At 47.6% G+C, this 23,064-nt stretch overlaps 1 protein-coding gene and 1 long non-coding RNA gene across 7 annotated transcripts in view; one reads left to right on the top strand and one right to left on the bottom strand.

Moving 5' to 3' along the window:
• LOC134969170 (uncharacterized) overlaps nucleotides 1–16,369 on the bottom strand; it is a 94,889-nt gene extending 78,520 nt beyond the window's left edge. Inside the window, exons 1-2 of one of the 4 annotated variants that reach the window (XR_010189423.1) lie at nucleotides 16,020–16,369; nucleotides 5,473–5,671 (exon numbers count right to left, since the gene is read on the bottom strand). This is a non-coding gene — a long non-coding RNA (uncharacterized LOC134969170). The remainder of the gene's footprint in view (nucleotides 1–5,472; nucleotides 5,672–16,019) is intronic. The other 3 variants (XR_010189422.1, XR_010189421.1, XR_010189420.1) reach the window with 3 other exon arrangements.
• The window catches only part of LOC134969168 (ADP-ribose glycohydrolase MACROD2-like), a 260,404-nt gene that overhangs the window by 82,389 nt on the left and 154,951 nt on the right, over nucleotides 1–23,064 (top strand). The window lies entirely within an intron of this gene.

Here is a 23,064-nt window from a genome sequence, read left to right as displayed (position 1 = left end):
TATACATGGCTATCTATGAGATATAGATTATACGTACATAGCTAAGGGACTGATTGAGATGGAAAACTAGCCCGGGAAATTTTCTGGAAGCAGTCTGAGGCGGGTATCTGTTGAGAGTGTGGGGTCTGTTGAGGAGCGGAGGGGGATCCTTCCTCATAGGACCTGATTCTGAATTGAATGCAGTTGCGGCCTTCCTTGCACCTGTGACTTTATGCTGATGCAGCTACAAAGCATTTTGATGGTGTACACCCATGTGTACGAATGTGCAACGACTCTGCAGATGTGTGTTTACAGATGTTGCAATCATGCTTTGTGCGTCATTAGATGACACTATTGATTGCACCATTTCATCTAGCATCAGCCATATGCAGATCATCCGTCTTAGTTTGGCCTCGAATATGAGCGATTCAGCATCTCTGTACGCAAACACTTTCAGCAATCTGCCCAAGTTACGCTACATCTGCGTCTGTATTGTCAAACCCCTGTAACCACCCAATACATTTCTAAAACACTTTTTGGTGCGTGCATTTGATTCTGCACTGTGACTATGTATGAACACCATCAGGATCCATGCATAGTGCAGACGAAAAACACTGCATAAGAAAAAAATAAAACACATTGTCTGTCACAGAAATAAAAAACCATACACATTGGCCCCCAAAGGAAGTATAAAACACATTAGCGTCTGTGGGAAAAAATAAAACACGTCCCCTACGGGAAAAAAATAAAACACATTGTCCCCTACAGAAAAATGTAAAACACATTGGCCCACACAGGAAAAAATAAAACACATCAACTCCCACAGGAAAAAATAAAGCACATTTGGCGGTATGTAATGGAGTTCAAGAACGCCGGAGGTGTGGGATGCTGTCCAATCTCGGATGTTTTTTTTTTAAAGGGGCAATCACTTGCAAGGCATGGTTTTGCTTTGTGTTTTCCCCTTTAAAAAAAACATCCGAGATCAGACGGCATCCCGCACCTTGGACTCCATTACATCCCGACGATTGTCCTTCACAGGTAAAAAAACTTATTGACCCCCACAGGGAAAAAAAACTAACACATTGACCCTGATAAAACAGAAAATGGAAAATGGAACAAACAAATAGCAACTGAAAACCCCCAAAACTTTTTTATTTTTTACTATTTGATGCAAGTGTGGGACTAATAAAACACTTCTGGGTGTTTATAAAGACTCATCATCACAGTCAGCAAAGATGAGTGTTGTACATCCTCCAAGATAATATCATCCCTACCTGCAGGGAGGCACCAGCTGGAGCAACAGAGCATTTATAGTGCTGTACCATACAGGTGTAACCCTTCCAGGCACACAAACATAGTGCTGGCTCAGTTACCCCACCCCAGGAGAGGACACTGTAGTAGTAGTAGTAGTAGTAGTAGTAGTAGTAGTAGTAGCAGTAGTAGTAGTAGTAGTAGTAGCACAGAGCACAGAAAGGAACATCAGGGACTAGGAGCATGAGAGGCGGCTATAGGGAGCAGGAATAGCAGGTAATATGTGTGTGTGTGTGTGTGGGGGGGGTGTTATTTGATGCAGGCAGCATAAAGCAGTAGGTACATAGAGTAGGGAGCAGTAGGGATGACTAGATAGGGCTGTGCCAAGTACAGACTGTAAGAATAGTAGGTAGGGCTTATGAGTGGGTACAGATTTTATGGAGTTGTAATGAGTAGGTAGTATATAGGGAGCAGTCGGGATGAATAAGTAGGTCTGACGAGCGGGTGCAAAGAGTATGGAGCAGCAGGGATGTTTTCAGAGCAGCACTAAATATCTCCTCATGTGACTGAAACATAAGTTTTCTCTTACCGGGGTAAATTTACTAAGGTGGGAGTTTTTTTTAGAACTGGTCATGCTGGCCTTAGCAACCAATTAGATTCTATTATCTGTTAGAAGCAGCAAGATAAATGTTAAGTAGAATCTGATTGGTTGCTATGTTCTAAAAAAAACTCCCACCTTAGTAAATTTACTTCACCGTATGCAGTAGAGGAAGCAGACGCAGCAGGAACATTGCACAGGGCATGCATGATCCAAGCGCTGCCTGGTGGTCCAGACTCATACTTGCCGACTTGACCCTCTCCATGAGGGAGAAAATGCTCTGTTCCTGGACTTTCCTGGTAATGTATGATTGCCATCACCTGTGGTGAAACACCTTTCTTATCAATTAACTAGCTCACCACAGCTGATGGCAATCATACATTACCAGGAAAGTCCAGGAACAGAGCATTTTCTCCCACATGGAGAGGGTCAGGTAGGCAAGTATGTCCAGACACCATCTCCCGGCTAACGGCTCCCTTAAGTGCCCGCTACCCGGGAGTAGATGACCACTTCCGGTTTGCAATCCAAAGTACAACGCAAATCACTGAACTGCAGAAGCCGGTCTGGCAATGGTATGGATCACCCCGGGCCGACAGGCAGTGTGAGTTGCCCCATCAGGGTGTGTAAGACAGCCTGGCAGGGGGAAGGACCAGCTAAGCGGCAACTTTCTGACTTTCCAAGTGGCCCAAATCCGTTCCTGCATAGTTACCTGCGAGATGTCAATTATTTCTGTATATTATACACCGCTATCAATGAGGTGTATGTAGTTTATACATAGCTATCTGCGAGTTGTCAGTTATTTCTGTCTATTATATACAGCTATCTGCAAATTACACATTGTTGTCTATAGATTATACACACAGCTATCTGTATATAGCAAGTTCCTGTCTGTAGATCATACTGTACAAAACTATCTATGAGTTGCAAATTCCGGTTTCTAGATTAGACACAGTAGCTATCTGCAAATTGCTGTCTATAGATTATACACAACTGCCTGTAAAATCAGTGCCGGGTTAAAGGGCCATATACACGGGAGAGATGTGTGCTGAGCGATGCGGGGAAGGAAGGGGCTCATTTCACCCAGTGGGTGAAATGAGCGACATGCTAGATTGAGCCTGCAGGCCAATCGTGCACCGGCGATAGCGATGCGCTGGGCCGTGCATCGCTATCGCTGTGGGGGGCACACACGAGTGATCTGTGCTTAAAATCCAAGCAATCTAGTCAGATTGCTTAGATTTTAAGCATGGATCTCTCCGTGAGTACCCCCCTTAAGACTCCATGGGGTAGACTTACTAAATCTAAAATTAAATGTGGTGCTGTGGCGGAAAACAACCAATCAGATAATTTCCTAGGGCGCAATAGAGAATGATAGCTAGAGTCTGATTATTATGGGCTACACCACTACTTTTCATTTTTAAAAGCTTCATTAAATCTACCCCCATCGCAGCATTCTGATTTGTGTACCCTTCATACTGTACCTCTGTATGGCTAAAAGACCAATATATAATTACATGTTAGGGTAATGTGGGCCCCACATGCTGGGATGTGTAGTTCAACAACAGCTGGAGTGCCAAGGTTCCCCATCACTGATCTACAGTAGGTTGTCTAATGGATGGTCCAAGTTGTAGACTATACTCCACTACATACTTGCCTACCTGACCCTCTGCATGAGGGAGAAAATGCTCTGTTCCTGGACTTTCCTGGTAATGTATGATTGCCGTCACCTGTGGTGAAACACCTTTCTTATCAATTAACTAGCTCACCACAGGTGATGGCAATCATACATTACCAGGAAAGTCCAGGAACAGAGCATTTTCTCCCTCATGGAGAGGGTCAGGTAGGCAAGTATGCTCCACTATCTCATACTCCCAAACTGTTCTGCTTTCAGCGGGGCAGTTCCATATTTCTGGGACTGTCTCACACGTGGGTTGGGTGGGGGGACACTGTTCTGCTATGGTGCTCACAGCATATATACACAGTAATGACATCGGGTGTGCTTCGAGGCACCACTCCCTTTTGATTAGGCCCCACACCCTTTTTGGGCGTGTGTGCCGAGTGGTCCCAAATCCACTGTCACCAATATTAGGAGGTATGCTATCTGTATTGCAGATTGTACAAAGCTGAGCTAACTTTGAGTGGTGAATTCCTGTCTGTAGACACTGCTATCTATGGGTATATTTATTTTATTAACAGTTTGTTATGTAGTGTACACATTCTGCAGCACTTTACTGATATTAAGTCATTCACGTCTGTTCGTGCCCCAGAGGAGTTTACCATCTATTCCTTATCATATGTATTATGTACACACATGCACACTAGCATACCTCCCAACATGACCCTCTCCAGGAGGGACACAATGCTCTGCTCCTGTACTTTCCTCTTAATTTATGATTGCAGACACCTGTTTTGAACAGGTTAATGGATAAGAAAGGTGTTTCTGCACAGGTGCTGGCAATCATACATTAAGAGGGAAGTCCAGGGACAGAGCATTTTGTCCCTCCTGGAGAGGGTCATGTTGGGAGGTATGCACTAGGGTTAATTGTGCCAGAAGCCAATTAACCTGCCAGTATGGCTTTTTAGGTGGGGTTTGTTAGAGGAAACCTGAGTACCCAGAGGAAACTCATGCAAACATACAGACTTCACATGATAGCCTCGGTTGGAATCGAACCCATGACCCCTGTCTGTGAGGCACAAATTATTTGCATTGACTGTAGATTATACAGAGATGTCTAAGTAAAATGCTAAATTCAGTAGGTTAGAAAGACAGCTGGCTTTAGGTTATAATCAGCTGTCTTCTATCCAAGCACATCTGCTTCCAGGTTATTCATAGCTGTGTATAAGTTGTATGCAGCTGTTAGTCAATTTTACAAGGCTATCCGTCAGTATCATGCAGTTTTATATTTTCCAAACTGTCAGTATCATCTGCAGCTTTTCTATGTGATGAACTCGCCTATTATGAACAGCCTTGTCATATACTGCCATTTGCCAGGTAAACCACCATTCTCTAGTTGGATACAGCAAATGTTAGCTATCCAGTTGTACGTGTTATTTGGACATGGCTATAAGTCATGACCAGCTGTACATGGCTATCTGCCTGAGCACACAGCTATGACTATTCCTCTCTGATTTATTGTTCCTCTAAGTACCTGAGCTTAGAATTAATGGGATTGAAAAAGCAATTAAAACAGTGAAGACAAACAGAGAGGAAAGGAGAAGGGGGAGGCAGGCTGAAACACAATGGATAGGGGAAGAGTGAATAGGGAATGTAGAGGGATCAAAGGGCTGCCGGAAGGGAAAGAAAGGTACACTATGTATGTATTGGATTTGTCTCTATGGGGGAAAGATTATTAGGCTATTTTAATTTTAAGGTTTACAAAGATCATTGATATATTCATTGAGATATTACAGTAGTTTACTTATGTATCCCTATTTCCTAGGGATGGCGCTCACCTTTTTCACTCTACGGAGACCTGACTATCGCCTAGTACAGTGCCTCCAGGTTGGGGCTGAAATGCAAGCTACCCCTCACCCCCTTACTGCAGCCTAACCGCTCTCCCTCCGCAGTCTAACCCTTACCCACCTGCGCAGCTTAAACCTAACCCCCTCTTCCCGCAGCCTAACCCTATCCTCCTCCCGCAGCCTACCTCTCCGACATTCCGGCAGTCACTCGATTGGGATCCTGGCTGTCAGGATGCCGACACTGGCATTGTGATCCTGTTTGGGATGTCGGCGCTGGCATTCTGATCAGTGTCAGCATTCCGGCGTCGGTCTTTCAACAGCCGGTATCCTGACCGGATCCCATTCCTCCACCTCAGGATTTCTATATTTTTCTTTTTAGGTCTCCTGTTTGAAAGAGGAAAAATTAAACTGATATTTCATTTATTGATATAAGTGCACTTGGGGATGTATATACTTGAGAAATCCCCACATAGATGCATGCTACTCTTTCCAATAGTCCTGTGTGAACTCTTTGCTTGAACAGTAGACACTAGTACATATAGGTCTTGTGAAAACAGTAAGTAGAATACACTGGGGATATTGGCAGTGACACACACGTGTCTGCCTCTACACGTCTTTCCTCACCAAGCTTATCATGTCCTTCACTCTACCTCTATGCCAATGATGCACACATTTACCTCTCTTTCCTGGACCTCCCTCCCTCTGCTCTCTATCTTGTCACATTCTGTCTGTCAGCCATCTCATCCTGGATGGCACAGCACAAAAAAATAGGAATTGAATACGTACCGGTAATTCCTTTTCTCCTAATCCGTAGGGGATACTGGGATGGTAAGAGTTACCATGGGGTATAGATGGGGTCCATTGGAGCCTAGCACTTTAAAAATTCTTCAGTGTGCTGGCTCCTCCCCTCTATGCCCCTCCTGCAGACTCAGTCTAGGAAAACTGTGTCCGAGGAGACGGACATACTTTGATAGGAGGAAAACAGATAAGAAAAAAAAGTGGTGAGATACGAACCGTCACACAACATAACAAGAGGATAGCAACGCAATGCAAAACTTGAAACTAGGGACAAAGTCACTCAGAAATGTATTTCAAATTGATACAAATAGCGTATTTCACCCCAAAAAGACATCACAAAATTTGACCTTCCTCGTCAAAGTTCTTCTGGAGGAAATGTGTGTGTGTGTGTGGGTGGGGGGTAAGGGTGGTAGTTGATATTTTTCATATCTTTTGGGCTTGCCCGCGGTTACACTTATTATGGAGAGCGGTATTTTATATGATGAGCCAGATTATTGGGGTTGATATTCCTACAGACCCCGCCATAGCGTTATTTCATCTTTATTTGGGTCAGTTGTCTGCTGGGGATAAATATGTTATGGGACATACCTTGATTGCAACCAAGGCTGTGTCACGAACCGGTCTCTCACCTTTGCGGGTTCTGGGGTTCATCCGTTGCCAGTGCGGTTGCTCGCGGTGCTGTGCGCCCGTGTGGGGACACGGCGTGATCAATGGCACAGGTAATGCAGAGTCTGGGAACTGTGAGTGCGGGGACCAAATGGCCTAAGGCACTGCGGTGTGTCTGCTGTATAGGAGGTGGCCATGTTGGAGACCAAATAGCTAATACTGAGCACTTGTGAAAACACCTGTGGGCAGGTGTAAGCCAATCCCGTGCTTGTGCTGCCTTTAAGTAGGCTGGGATTATGTCACTCTGGGCCAGTGCTTTGTTGTATCAAAGCTGTGCTCTAGCTCTGAGCTCTCTCCGTGCATTCCTGTGTGATTCCTGTGGTCCAGATATCGCCTCCGTTCCCAGAGGTCCGTCTGCAGCCTTCACTGCTGAAAGATCCACCGGCTCTCTGCTGTGCTGTCAGTTAATTGCACTCCTATTGGAAATAGTTGGATTCCCAGTGTCCTGCATGAGGTTACCTTGTCAGTCTGCCTATCATTCAAAGTCTGGAGGATTCTGTTTCTCTCAGCTGTTCGTTTGTTCAACTCTGCATTTAACCCATTCATCACCTTGTCTTCTACTACAGTTTCACAGTGATCTCCGGAACCCGCAAGTAACCCAATTCAGTACTTTTTATTTGCTATGTTGTCATTACAAGGATAATTCATCACAGTCTCTCAGTTAACCCTCAAAACTCCATTGCAAATTCTTACAGTTAATTCACCATGTCTGCATTAACCAGTTAAACACAATCTGCAGTTCTGCATCAAAGCTTGTTTATATTTGGACAATCCAACATTTATTCTTCAGCTTGCTTTTGCATATGTTTCCATGAACATTTCTTTTATTTATTTTTGAGTTTTCTCTTGCATATTATTTCTGCCATTCTTGCAATACTTCAGTATAATGATGATTAACAACTAGTCATTTAACTCCTTACTGAATTGTTATTTAATAAATATATGAAGCGGAACTTTCTTTGTCCTCCCTGCTTTCTTCATACCCCAGCACCTACACCTGTGGTTGGTTCCGGGTTAACGGATTCACAAAAACACCCGGGCCTGACAGGCTGCGATTGCTCAGCTTTGGAAGACAGAGGCAATTCCTTCCATGTTAGTCATTCAAAATAAGATACATAAACATTATATGTTTGAAACTGCTGGGGCTAAATATTCTTCTCAATCCTCTATTCATATGAAGTGGTTCGGCTGGAACCTTTATAGAGAACGAATGGGCCACTCAACCATACACAGCTCGCCAACTGAACTATCTATGCTCCTTTTCTCCTATTTAAGGTTTGTAATTCTCATTATTCCATTGTAATTTTTTTAGTTAAAGGTCAACCGGACTTTGTTTTTGTTGTAACAACTGTATCTGGCTCCCCCCATGTTTTTCCCTTTTTCTTCTTTCTGTACCCCATTTACTTTCGAAAATTTTCAATAAAAAGTAGTGTTTAAAAACAAAACTAGGGACAACAACGGCAGACCCAAACAGTAAACACACAAAACAACTCTTGCAGGAAAATTCAAAGCACAGAGGCGGGCACCCAGTATACCCTACAGACTAGGAGAAAATGAATTACCGGTAGGTATTAAATTCCTATTTTCTCTCATGTCCTAGGGGATACTGGGATGGTAAGAGTTACCATGGGAGTGTCCCAAAGCTCCCAGAATGGGTGGGAGAGTGCTAAGATCCCTGCAAAACCGAGCAACCAAACTGAAGGTCCTCAGTAGCCAAGGTATTGAACCTGTAAAACTTTACAAAAGTGTTCCAACCTGACCAAGTAGCAGCTCGGCATAACTGCAAAGCCGAGAAACCATGGGCAACCGCCCTGGAAGAACCCACCTACCTTGTGGAGTGGGCCTGAACAGAACTCGGCAGCGGCAAGGCTGCCGAAGAGTAAGCCTGTTGGATAGTCATCCGGATCCAACGATCAATGGACTGCTTTGAAGCAGGACACCCAATCTTCGTAACGTCATAGAGAACAAACAGGGAATCAGATTTCCAGTGACGAGCAGTTCTCTTGACATACATCCAAGGATTTTGAGGCAACTGATATGTCAGACAACACAGGAACCACAATCGGCTGGTTGATGTGAAATGCCGACACAACCTTAGGCAGAAACTGCGGACGAGTCCTGAGCTCCGCTCTATCCTCGCAAAAAACACAAAGTAAGAACTCTTACAGGATAAGGTCCCCAATTCCGAGACACGCCTCGCCTAACTAAGGCCAACAACATGACAGTCTTCCAAGTCAAATACTTCATGTCCACCCGGTTGTAATGGTTCAAACCAGCCAGATTGGAGAAAAGTCTGGACCAAATTGAAATCCCACGGTGCCGTGGGAGGTGTAAAGGGTGGCTGTATCTGAAGGACACCCTTCAAGAACGTCTGGACTTCTTGGAGAACAGCCAGCTGTTTCTGGAAGCAAAATAGACAGGGCCGAGATCTGAACCTTAACGGAACGTAAACGAAGGCCCATATCCACACTGGCTTGCAGGGAGAGCAAGAACCTGCCCAGATAAAAATCTGTAGTGGAGTACTGTCAACTCTCACACCAGGAGTAACTTCTTCCAGATGCGGTGGTAATGCTTAGATGTGACCACCTTCCTACCCTGGACCATAGTCTATATAACCTTGGCGGGAAGACCTTTTCGGGCTAAGATCTCCCATTCAAACGCCATGCCGTCAAACGTAGCCATGGTAAGTCTGGATAGACAAACGGACCTTGCAGAAGAAGGTCCTTTTGAAGCGGCAGAGGTCAGGGCTCTTCGAGGGACATGGCCATGAGGTCCGCATACCAGGCCCGGCGAGGCTAATCGGAGGCAATCAGGGTTGCCTGAATGTTTTTCTCTTTTAGTCTCTTGAGGACCCTGGGACGTAGAGGAATCGGAGGGAACAGATAGATGAACTGGTAAATCCACAGCGTCATCAGAGCGTCCACTGCTGCAGCCTGTGGATCCCTTGTCCTGGAGAAGTATCAACACAGCTTCTTGTTGATTCGAGAAGCCATCATGTTGATCAGCGGGCAGCCCCACCGTTGTACCAACAGCTGAAACACCTACAGGTGAAGGCCCAACTCCCCCAGGTGCAGGTCTTGCCTGCTGAGGAAGTCTGCTTCCCAGTTGTCCACTCCTGTAATGAAGATGGCTGACATGGCCCTGGCGTTGCGTTCCGCCCAGAGGAGTATCCTGCGGCCCTGCTTTTTGTTCCTTCTTGTTTGTTTATGTATGCCACCGCTGTGGCATTGTCTGACCGGACCTGTATGCCCTGATGTTGGAGGAGAGAATCAGCTTGTAGAAGGGCATTGTAAATCGCCCTGAGTTCCAGAATGTTTATTGGAAGAGAGGCCTCTTGAGATGACCACCTTCCCTGAAACTGAGCCCCTTGGGTGACAGCACCCCAACCGCGGAGACTCGCATCCGTTGTCAAAAAAACCCAAGCCTGAGTTCCGAAGTGTCGACCCTCCCCCAGGTGGGGGATCTGTAACCACCATAACAGGGAAATCCTTGCTTTTGGTGACAGGGATATCCGCTGGTGCTCATGTAGGTGTGAGCTGGACCATTTGTTCAGCAGATCCAGCTGGAAACGACGAGCATGGAATCTTCTGTACTGGATAGCCTCGTATGAGGCCACCATCTTGCCCAACAGCCAGATGCAGAGATGCACCGAGACTTTTGGAGGTTTCAGAACAGAGCGCACCATCGTTTGAATTGTCAAGTCCATGTCCATAGGAAGGAACACCTTCTGAGACACTGTGTCCAGGATCATCCCCAAGAACTGCAGTCTCTGTGATGGTACCAGGTGTGACTTCTGCAGATTGAGAATCCACCCGTGATCCATCAGAAGCCGTGCAGTCAGGGCGATGCTTTCTAACAACCGAGCTTCAGACACAGCCTTTATGAGGAGATCGTCCAAGTATCGAACGATGTTCACACCCCTTACACGGAGTTGTAGCATCATCTTCGCCATCACCTTTGTGAACACCCGTGGAGCCATGGATAGGCCAAAGGGTAGGGCCCAGAACTGGAAGTGCTCTTCCTTCAGTGCAAACCTGAGGTAATCCTGATGAGGCACCCATATTGGGATGTGAAGGTATGCATCCTTGATATCCAGGGATACCAGGAATTCCCCCTCTTCCAGGCCTGAAATCACCACCTTGAGGGATTCCATCTTGAATTTGAATACCCGTAGGTATGGCTTCAGAGATTTGAGGTTCAAAATTGGCCGGGCCGTACCGTCCGGTTTTGGTACCATGAACAGGCTGGAATAAAATCCCTTTTTTCTGAGCAGAGGGGGAACTGGAACAATGACCTGCATTTGTTGCAGTCGTTGGATTGGCTCTTGCAAGGTAAACTTGGACACAGATGAAGCTGGTAAGCCGGACCTGAAGAATCTGCAAGGAGGGAGCTGTTGAAACTCCAACTGGTATCCTTGGGAGACAAGGTCCCTCACCCAAGGATCCCGGCAGGATTCCGCCCAAACATGGCTGACATATTTGAGGCGAGCACCCACCTGAACTTCCCCTTGAGGCTGGGGCCAACAATCACGCGGAGGGCTTGGTAGAGGCAGACCCTGAACTGCCGCTGGTCTGCATGCTTTACCTCGGTTTCCCTGAGTAGCGTTGGAAGCACCTTTTGGCTCTGCCCCTAAATCTGGCCACATGAAAGGACTGGAGAGAGGGGCCGGGATAGGCACATCTGGCCGGAGGAGCCACTGATGGCAGATAGGAGGACTTACCGGCACTAGCTTGTGAAATCCACTTATTCAGTTCCTCACCATACAAAGCCTCCCCCGTGAAAGGAAGGTTTTCCCTTTTTGAAGTCGGCGTCCGCCATCCACTGTTGCAGGCACAGAGCCCTGTACGCCGACACAGCCATAGCAGTAGAGTGTGAGTTGATAATGCCAATCTCCTTAATAGCCTCACTCATGAAGTTAGCCGAATCCTGAATATGTTGCAGGAGTGATCGTATCAAAACCCTCTATGATGTTACCAGACCATTTAACAATGGCCCATGTGATCCAACCACAAGCAATGGTGGGTCTCTGTGCGCCACCCACTGTAGTATAAATGGATTTGAGTGTAGTCTCAATTTTACAGTCAGCAGAGTCTTTTAAGGAGATAGCACCAGGTACAGGCAGCACAATCTTACGTGAAAGCCTGGACACTGAGGTATCCACAACTGGAGGATTCTCCCACACCTTCCTATCTTCAGGGGGGAAAGGGAAGGAGTTTAGCAACCACTTAGGGGTTTGAAAATTCTTGTCAGGATTAACCCACGCCTCTTTAAAAAGTGTGTTTTAATCCCTTAGAGACAGGAAAGGTGGCAGTAGACTTTTGTTTTACATTAAAAAATGACTCCTCCTCAGGTTCTGCCTCTTTATCAGGGATATTCAGGACCTCCCTAATAGAATAGATAAGGGCTTCCACACCCTGAGACAGAGTACTGTCTCCTTTATTTACCTCAACTTCCCCTTCCTCCAAATCTGGCATGTCATTATCAGAGTCAGATTGGAGCACATGGGGCAATGTGTGTTTCTGAGAAACCAGCAGAGGGGGCTGAGAGGCAGGTCTGAGATCAGAAGTATGAGTCAGAAAATCATCCATAGATTTCTTAAACACTTATCTTTCCTGCCTGGCAGTAGCCTGTTCAGATGATACTGTATGTAAGACATCATCCCTTTTATTGAATCCAGCCATTCTGGTTCCTGTATGCTGCTTGCCTGTGAAGGGAGACTGCATTGAGCACACAGCAGAGAGCCCCCTCTGGAGGAAAACTTTGTACTACAAGACTGACAAATAACCTTCTTGGCAGACATGTTCATACAGCAAAACACACACACACACACACACACACACACACACACACACACACACACACACACGCACACACACACGAGCCGTGAATAACACAGAGACCCACTGTAAGCTTGGATGGAGTGAGACAGAGAGGGAGAGAACCAGCACACCGCTACCTCTATCAGCTAGAGCAATGCTTTGCCGGGCAGAAAACTAGAGCCTTAATAAGGTAACTATTTTATATATACGTATAATATATTGCTCCCCCTTCTACAAAACCCCCTGGTACCAGTTTAAGGTGTGTTTTTAGGGTCCTTGGAGGAGCAGCGCTTCCCTGCATGCAGCTTGTAGTATGATGCAGCAGGAAATGGCGCCTCTGAGCTGCTGGTTCTGCTCTCTGGGAAGCCCTGCCCCCTTAATGGCACGCAGTCCCTGCATAGATTATACTGGCAACCACTCCAATTTTACAGAAAACGTGGTTTAAACCCCTTTTCTGTGACAGCGCCAGTGTGGGTACGTGCAACGGCACCGCAGGCCGCAGCGCAGAGTGCCCGCTGCGCCCTTATGCTGCCATTGTAACCGGGGCCCGCTAACCGGGATCCTGGTGTCTGTACTCACCACTCTTCAGCTCTGTTAGGGGTTGCGGCATGCTGTTGGAGTGCGCACACACTCTGGGGGGTAATGCGTAACAACACCTCAGGAGCTATGTCTTGTCAGCGGGGATACGGACCATTAACCCTTCAAGATGTTGGTCCGCCCAACCCCCCTCCTCCCCAAGTCCCACGATGCACGCAGATTGGTGCCAGCAAGCGCTGCCTGAAAATAATAAACTAAAATAAAGTTTTGAAGAAAACCTCTCTGGAGCTCCAGATAATGCACCCGGCTCCTTGGTCACATTTTTCTAAACTAAGTCTGCAGGAGGTGCATAGAGGGGAGGAGCCAGCATACTGGAGAATTTTTAAAGTGCCAGACTCCAATGGACCCCATCAATACCCCATGGTAACTCTTACCATCCCAGTATCCCCAAGGACGTGAGAGAAATAACATATTGTCTTGCCACAGCCACATCTATTCCCACTGTCTCCCACTCTGTTGACAGTGTCTCACTCTCCTCCATTCCCCAAGTCATCCTGTTATGCTCTGTGCACCCTGTATTGTTCTAATGTGTTCCATATGTACGGCACTGCAAACCACTTGTGATGCCTTCTAAATAAAATGTAATAATAATAATAATAATAATCTAGGTGTCACACTTGACTGTGTCCTTTCCTTCTCCCCTCACTTACAGTCCCTTTCATAAACCTGCCAGTACATCTCTGTAATATTTCCAGAAACAGACCCTGGGTGCTACTAAAACTCTCATTTACACCCTCATCATTTCCCACCTATATTGCTGTCGTCTGCTCCTTTTTAGCCTTTCTAACACCTGCCCCACCCCCTCCAGTCTGTATTTAACTCTGCTAAAATTTTGTCATGTGGCTCTACCTCTGCTTCTCCCACCATCTACTGCCTTATTTACTCATACTCTCCCTCTCACCCTCTTCGCTCTGCTAATGATAGCCGCAGCTCCTCCCTGATCACCACTTCCCACTCTCACATTGAGGATTTCTCCAAGACGGCTTATAACCTTTGGAATACCCTCCTTCACTACATTAGACACACCCTACCTTAAAGTGTGCTGAGTTAAAAGTAATTTCTTCATTCTTGCCTCTCTACTCTGCAGTCGCTGCCCTCTTCCCACCGGCGTATTTATAATGTGCAGTGTGTGTGATGCACGTGGGTCCAGGGGGGCCCAGACTGCACGCCCTGCACCCATTTTTTTTTCAAAACTTACCCTCCGGAGTCCTGTGTTGGCAGCTGCAGAAATCACGGTGGCCACCTTTCCAGGGTTTCGCGCATGCGCAGTAGGAAAATCACTAAGAAAATTTCCACTGTGCCATTTTTCTGACACTTGTGCATGCACACTAGACTCTTGGACAGTGCTAGGAACCCTAATGCCCAGAGTACACAGTGCTGCCGACTAGAGAGTTGGGGGCCCAGATGGAGTCTGCACCACATGGGCCTTCTCCTCTCTTGATACACCTCTGCCTCTTCCCCTATTGTGTCCACCCATATCCTGTATAGAGTTTAAGCTCATATGAGCAGGGCCCTCTCCCCTTCAGCTTCTCTACATAATTATGGTAACTGCTCACCAGTGGTGCATGTAGAGAAAGTGTTACTAAAAAAAAAAATGTACTCGCGCATGGCCACTTGAAACAGGTGGCATGTCATGCTGTTTCTCGTCACTCTGGAAACATTCTTCGCCATCCCATTCCAAATACACCTTAGCTATATGGTGGTTTCTCTGTTAACAGGTAACCTCTGATGAAGAAGTTCCTCCCTGTGCAGATCGTGTCTTCAGTTGATATTCACTATTCATGTAGGAGAACACATGGTCCAGAAGATGCATGTTGGTCTAGGAATATAACCAATTTCATCATTGTACAACAGTGGTTCAACCAGACTCGTGCCCCATGTCACCTCCTGACCCACTGTGTCCACTCCAGCCTCCTGCCTCATGTTTCTCTCCAGACTCCTGTCTTTCCAGCTTCCTGCCCCCTGTGTCTCTCCAGCCTCCTGCCCCATCACTCAGAACCCTGCCTTGTCGCTCCAGCCCCCTCACTCCAGCCTCCTGCCCCGTCACTTCAGCCTCCTGTCTTTACAGCCTCCTGCCTTGTGTCTCTCATCCTCCCCCTGTTACCATGAAAATGCAGATTCCTGGGTACAGGACATGACGCTGGCAGGGGGTGAGGGCAAATTTGGGGGTGGGGGCAGATCTCGGTGCAGGGGGTGACACTTTGCATATAGATGCAGGCAGATCTATATGCATGGGTGACTCGGGCAGGGGTAAAAGCAGCTCTGGAGGCAGTGGTTGAGGGCAGTTCTGGTTACAGGAGGTGACACTGCCAGGGGGTGAGGGCATCTCTGGATTACAGGGGTTCAGGCATCTCTGGGCTATAGGGGATAACACTGGCTGGTGGTGTGGGTAGAGCTGGGGACAGGGGGTGATGGCATATTTGGGTACAGGAGGTGATGGCAGATCAGAGTACAGGGGGTGAGAGCAGATTTGGGGGCAGGGGTTGAGAGGAGATTTGAGGGAAGGGGGTGAGAGCAGATTTGGAGGCAGAGGGTGAAGGCAGATTTGGGGACGGGGTGAGGGCAGAGTATGAGGGCAGATCTGGGGGCTGCGGGCGACACTGGTATGGGGAGAGGGCAGATTTAGGGGCAGGAAGTGAGGGCAGATATGGGGAGAGGAGTCATGGCAGCTCTAGGTACAAGGGGTGTGAGCAAATTTGGGGGAGGGCAGATCTGAGGGCAGTGGGTGACACTGGCAGGGGCAGAGGGCAGATCTGGAGACACGCCCCTATATTGGCTGCACCAGCCATTAATCAGCTGGAGCTTTCCTCATTGCCGGTAAACAGCCATTTCCCAGACACATCCCGCCTTACCTGCCGGCTCCTCTGGCAGCCTTTTCCTTTTGGTGTAGAGTCCGCCATGGCTGCTGAGGTAGGTCTGCTGTTCTTGAGCATATTCCGAGGGGAGCAGCTGCTGGGAGAACGGAGACCAACAGCTGCAGCGCACGCAGCTGATTCTCGCTCCAACCGACACTGAGTTCCCAGCAATCCTGGTTAAGATGGAGGAGCTGTCACGCCGCAGTGTAAGATCATGGTCTTGCTCGGCGGTGCAGTTCTGAACTAATGGCTGAAAAGTGGACGGGCAGTATGGCGTACCAGCTGCCAAACTCTTAATGGTACACCGGACCATACCGCCATACTTGCACTGCTACTGCCTACTGTACCCCCATGTATCTGTGTGTAGTTACATACTCTCTGTATTAGTCTGTACTTCTATATCCTGTTGTCACTTTCATCCCATTGTTCAGATTTACTAAGCCTTGAAAAGTGATATATTGCACGGTGATAAAGAACCAACCAACAAGCTCCTCTTTGACTATAACTATGGAAAATGCAGTTTCTCAATTACTTAAATGCACTATATTCCAAACACACAATAACCTTCTCAACAGGGCCGTTTCTTGGGGCAGGCGAGCAGTGCAACCGCACTGGGCGCCCGCCGCGGCACTAACTGTGGCTCCCTGCTTCCCCCTCCTATTTCTCCCCGAGTAACCCGCTCGGGGGGCAGAGTTTCACGGAATGACACTGTTGCAACGCAACCCCGTTACTCCGCGAAACTCCCCCCCCCCCCCCCCCCCCCCAAGCGGAGTACAGAGGGGGATCCAAGTTAGGAAGAGGGAAAGGCCGGCGCGAGGAGCGACTGGTGAGGTGGGCCGAAGAGCGGTAATCGCCTCTGTAAGTATTCTCTCTCTCTCTCTCTCACTCAATGTGTAAAATGGGGACACCTGCCATAATGTGTGAAATGGAAACTCTTGCCTGCCGTAGTGTGGGGATTTAATGTATCAAGGGCATTACTGTTTGGGGCTTAATATGGTAGAATTTTTTTTTCCTGAGGTGGTCGTGATCTGTTGGAGCAGGGTCAAAAACTGGATTGTGAGGTAGTCTTTTCAGACGAGGCCATGCCCATTTAAATGAGGCCACACCCATTTAGATGAGGCCACGCCCCTTGCCGGGTGCGCGTGCACATTTTTTTTAAATCTAGGTGTGTGTGTGTGTGTGTGTGGGGGGGGGGGCACATTTTTTTATGTCATGGGGGGGGGGGTGGCGCATTTTTAAATCTCGCACTGGGAGCCAAATTGGCTAGAAACAGCCCTGCTTCTCAATAACACAGAGTACATATGTACTAAGCCTTGGGGAGAGAAAAACTACCAACCAATCAGATCCGTTATTTTTCAGGCACAGCCTGCTACATGACAGTTAGGAGCTGATTGGCTGGTACTTTATCACTGTGTAATTTATCACTTTTCAAGGCTTAGTACATCTCCCCCTAAGGAACCTTTGCAGCGTCTTATGAACTTACGATAATAGCTACATCTATTGCAATGTCTCATCTATTAAAGTTAATTGGATGTAGCATTCCAGCAAGGTATGGTTGGTCTGTCCAGTGCTATTCCTGATCCATAGCTGAGAAGCTCAGTCACAAAACATACTGTAGCTTGGTATCTGCCTCAGACAGCTGTCACTTCTTCAGCACAACACTCTCTTCTCTGTCACCAAACCCAGCTTAGAATGAATCTATATTTCATCTGATCCTACACTTTATGCTGGTAGATGTAGTCCTTTCCCTGTGTAATTCCAAGCTTATATGCACAATAATGTGTCTGAGAAGAATGTTACACAAGCAACAAGGCTGTAGCGCTACGATACCACAATTTATAATCCACAAGCGATCTGTCAGCTTTAGTCATCTAGAGAAGCCTTCACGTCCTGCCGCTATGTTCTCCAGACCATGACTGGACCACTTTCAGCTGCTGCAGTCTGTCCTTTCACTAGATTCATTTTCTATCACAGGGAGGAAACTAATGGCTGCATTTCACTCATTCCATTCCCTGGCGCTCAACCTGTTTGGGGCAATATGCTTTCAAAGAGATTTGAAGGGTCCTATTTATATATGTTTGCATAAGGTATCTTCAGTGGCCATTATTTGCAGTGATAACAAATTATACTTTGGACCAATTCATCAATAATGATATCACACTGGGATAGCACATCCAATAACAGGATGTCCTGGCAAAGATAGAATCCCATTGAGAAAAAAGAAACTAACATTGTGTAAACCCATTGATCGGCACATTCACATTCTGTAAATCCATCCTGCTGAAGAGTGATCTCTAGCAATGCATGCTACATCATCCTCAGATGGCATTAGCCAGGGCTTCTTTTTTTGGACTGGAGTGCCGTTCCTGTAGGTCTTTTCGAAAATGATGTAATCAGGAACGGCGTTCTGGAATGTTTGCGGCCTGCCCTGCTGTCACTGCTGCTGCCGCTCCCCGTGTCTGAGGGGAGGAGAGCACAGTGTGTGTCTCTTCTGCCCCACACTGTATCCTCGTCTCCGGCGGCCATTTAAAATGTTGCTCGGCCATCAGCCAATCAGAGCTTGCAGGCACTCTGCAACTCGAACTGCTGGGGGTACTGTGTATCTGGCACTGCTGGTGGCATTGTGTAATTGGCACTGCTGGGAGCATTGTGTATCTTGCACTGCCGGGAGCACTGTGTAACTGGCACTGCTAGGGGCATTGTATATCTGGCACTGCTGGTGGCATTGTATAATTGGCACTACTGGGGGCATTGTGTGACTGGCATTACTGAGACATTTGTATCTGGCACTGCTGGGGCCATTGTGTATCTGGCACTGCTGGGTCCATTTTATATCTGCCATTGCTGTGGGCATTGCATAATTGCACTGCTGGGGCATTGTGTATCTGGCACTACTGGGGGCATTCTATACCTGGCACTACTGGGGGCATTGTGTGACTGGCATTACTGGGGGCATTGTGTATCTAGCACAGCTGGGGCCATTGTGTATCTGGCACTGCTGGGGGCATCGTGTATCGGGCACTACTGGGGGCATTGTGTATCTGGCACTGTTGGGGGCATTGTGTAACTGGCACTGTTGGGGGAATTGTGTAACTGTCACTGTTGGGGGCATTGTGTAATTGCCACTGCTGAGGGCACTATGTATCTGGCACCACTGGGGGCATTATGTGTATCTGACACTACTGGGAGCATTATGTGTATATATGGCGCTACTGGGGGCAGTATGTATGTATGTATGTATGTATATATATATATATATATATTAGTGATGTGCACCGGCAATTTTTCGGGTTTTGGTTTTGGGTTCGGTTCCGCGGCCGTGTTTTGGGTTCGAACGCGTTTTGGCAAAACCTCACCGAAATTTTTTTGTCGGATTCGGGTGTGTTTTGGATTCGGGTGTTTTTTTCAAAAAACCCTAAAAAACAGCTTAAATCATAGAATTTGGGGGTCATTTTGATCCCATAGTATTATTAACCTCAATAACCATAATTTCCACTCATTTTCAGTCTATTCTGAACACCTCACACCTCACAATATTATTTTTAGTCCTAAAATTTGCACCGAGGTTGCTGGATGACTAAGCTAAGCGACCCAAGTGGCCGACACAAACACCTGGCCCATCTAGGAGTGGCACTGCAGTGTCACGCAGGATGGCCCTTCAAAAAAATACTCCCCAAACAGCACATGACGCAAAGAAAAAAAGAGGCGCAATGAGGTAGCTGTGTGACTAAGATAAGCGACCCAAGTGGCCGACACAAACACCTGGCCCATCTAGGAGTGTCACTGCAGTGTCACGCAGGATGGCCCTTCAAAAAAATACTCCCCAAACAGCACATGACGCAAAGAAAAAAAGAGGCGCAATGAGGTAGCTGTGTGACTAAGCTAAGCGACCCTAGTGGCCGACACAAACACCTGGCCCATCTAGGAGTGGCACTGCAGTGTCACGCAGGATGGCCCTTCAAAAAAATACTCCCCAAACAGCACATGACGCAAAGAAAGAAAGAGGCGCAATGAGGTAGCTGTGTGACTAAGATAAGCGACCCAAGTGGCCGACACAAACACCTGGCCCATCTAGGAGTGGCACTGCAGTGTCACGCAGGATGGCCCTTCAAAAAAATACTCCCCAAACAGCACATGACGCAAAGAAAAATGAAAGAAAAAAGAGGTGCAAGATGGAATTGTCCTTGGGCCCTCCCACCCACCCTTATGTTGTATAAACAGGACATGCACACTTTAACGAACCCATCATTTCAGCGACGGGGTCTGCCACACGACTGTGACTGAAATGACTGGTTGGTTTGGGCCCCCACCAAAAAAGAAGCAATCAATCTCTCCTTGCACAAACTGGCTCTACGGAGGCGAGATGTACACCTCATCATCATCGTCCGATTCATCACCCCTTTCACTGTGTACATCCCCCTCCTCACAGATTATTAATTCGTCCCCACTGGAATCCACCATCTCAGGTCCCCGTGTACTTTCTGGAGGCAATTGCTGCTGGTGAATGTCTCCACGGAGGAATTGATTAGAATTCATTTTAATGAACATCATCTTCTCCACATTTTCTGGAAGTAACCTCGTACGCCGATTGCTGACAAGGTGAGCGGCGGCACTAAACACTCTTTCGGAGTACACACTGGAGGGAGGGCAACTTAGGTAGAATAAAGCCAGTTTCTGCAAGGGCCTCCAAATTGCCTCTTTTTCCTGCCAGTATACGTACGGACTGTCTGACGTGCCTACTTGGATGCGGTCACTCATATAATCCTCCACCATTCTTTCAATGGTGACAGAATCATATGCAGTGACAGTAGACGACATGTCAGTAATCGTTGCCAGGTCCTTCAGTCCGGACCAGATGTCAGCACTCGCTCCAGACTGCCCTGCATCACCGCCAGCGGGTGGGCTCGGAATTCTGAGCCTTTTCCTCGCACCCCCAGTTGCAGGAGAATGTGAAGGAGGAGCTGTTGACGGGTCGCGTTCCGCTTGACTTGACAATTTTCTCACCAGCAGGTCTTTGAACCTCTGCAGACTTGTGTCTGCCGGAAAGAGAGATACAACATAGGTTTTAAATCTAGGATCGAGCACGGTGGCCAAAATGTAGTGCTCTGATTTCAACAGATTGACCACCCGTGAATCCTGGTTAAGCGAATGAAGGGCTCCATCCACAAGTCCCACATGCCTAGCGGAATCGCTCTGTTTTAGCTCCTTCTTCAATGCCTCCAGCTTCTTCTGCAAAAGCCTGATGAGGGGAATGACCTGACTCAGGCTGGCAGTGTCTGAACTGACTTCACGTGTGGCAAGTTCAAAAGGTTGCAGAACCTTGCACAACGTTGAAATCATTCTCCACTGCGCTTGAGACAGGTGCATTCCACCTCCTTTGCCTATATCGTGGGCAGATGTATAGGCTTGAATGGCCTTTTGCTGGTCCTCCATCCTCTGAAGCATATAGAGGGTTGAATTCCACCTCATTACCACCTCTTGCTTCAGATGATGGCAGGGCAGGTTCAGGTGTTTTTGGTGGTGCTCCAGTCTTCTGTACGCGGTGCCTGTACGCCGAAAGTGGCCCGCAATTCTTCTGGCCACTGACAGCATCTCTTGCACGCCCCTGTTGTTTTTTAAATAATTCTGCACCACCAAATTCAAGGTATGTGCAAAACATGGGACGTGCTGGAATTTGCCCAGATGTAATGCACGCACAATATTGCTGGCGTTGTCCGATGCCACAAATCCCCAGGAGAGTCCAATTGGGGTAAGCCATTCTGCGATGATCTTCCTCAGTTGCCGTAAGAGGTTTTCAGCTGTGTGCGTATTCTGGAAAGCGGTGATACAAAGCGTAGCCTGCCTAGGAATGAGTTGGCGTTTGCGAGATGCTGCTACTGGTGCCGCCGCTGCTGTTCTTGCAGCGGGAGGCAATACATCTACCCAGTGGGCTGTCACAGTCATGTAGACCTGAGTCTGCCCTGCTCCACTTGTCCACATGTCCGTGGTTAAGTGGACATTGGGTACAACTGCATTTTTTAGGACACTAGTGACTCTTTTTCTGACATCTGTGTACATTCTCGGTATCGCCTGCCTAGAGAAATGGAACCTAGATGGTATTTGGTACCGGGGACACAGTACCTCAATCAAGTCTATAGTTGGCTCTGAAGTAACGATGGATACCGGAACCACGTTTCTCACCGCCCAGGCTGCCAAGGCCTCAGTTATCCGCTTTGCAGCAGGATGACTGCTGTGATATTTCATCTTCCTCGCAAAGGACTGTTGGACAGTCAATTGCTAACTGGAAGTAGTACAAGTGGTCTTCCGACTTCCCCTCTGGGATGACCATCGACTCCCAGCAGCAACAACAGCAGCGCCAGCAGCAGTAGGCGTTACACTCAAGGATGCATCGGAGGAATCCCAGGCAGGAGAGGACTCGTCAGACTTGCCAGTGACATGGCCTGCAGGACTATTGGCTTTCCTGGGTAAGGAGGAAATTGACACTGAGGGAGTTGGTGGTGTGGTTTGCGTGAGCTTGGTTACAAGAGGAAGGGATTTACTGGTCAGTGGACTACTTCCGCTGTCGCCCAAAGTTTTTGAACTTGTCACTGACTTATCATGAATGCGCTGCAGGTTACGTATAAGGGAGGATCTTCCGAGGTGGTTAACGTCCTTACCCCTACCTATTACAGCTTGACAAAGGCAACACACGGCTTCACACCTGTTGTCCGCATTTCTGTTGAAATAATTCCACACCGAAGAGCTGATTTTTTTTTGTATTTTGACCAGGCATGTCAATGGCCATATTCCTCCCACGGACAACAGGTGTCTCCCCGGGTGCCTGACTTAAACAAACCACCTCACCATCAGAATCCTCCTTGTCAATTTCCTCCCCAGCTCCAGCAACACCCATATCCTCATCCTGGTGTACTTCAACACTGACATCTTCAATTTGACTATCAGGAACTGGACTGCGGGTGCTCCTTCCAGCACTTGCAGGGGGCGTGCAAATGGTGGAAGGCGCAAGCTCTTCCCGTCCAGTGTTGGGAAGGTCAGGCATCGC

This window comes from Pseudophryne corroboree, chromosome 11 (genome assembly GCF_028390025.1).
Source record: "Pseudophryne corroboree isolate aPseCor3 chromosome 11, aPseCor3.hap2, whole genome shotgun sequence".
Classification (NCBI taxonomy): Eukaryota; Metazoa; Chordata; class Amphibia; order Anura; family Myobatrachidae; genus Pseudophryne; species Pseudophryne corroboree.
Note: the sequence above shows the minus strand (reverse complement) of the source record. Positions and strands in the feature narration are given on the sequence as shown.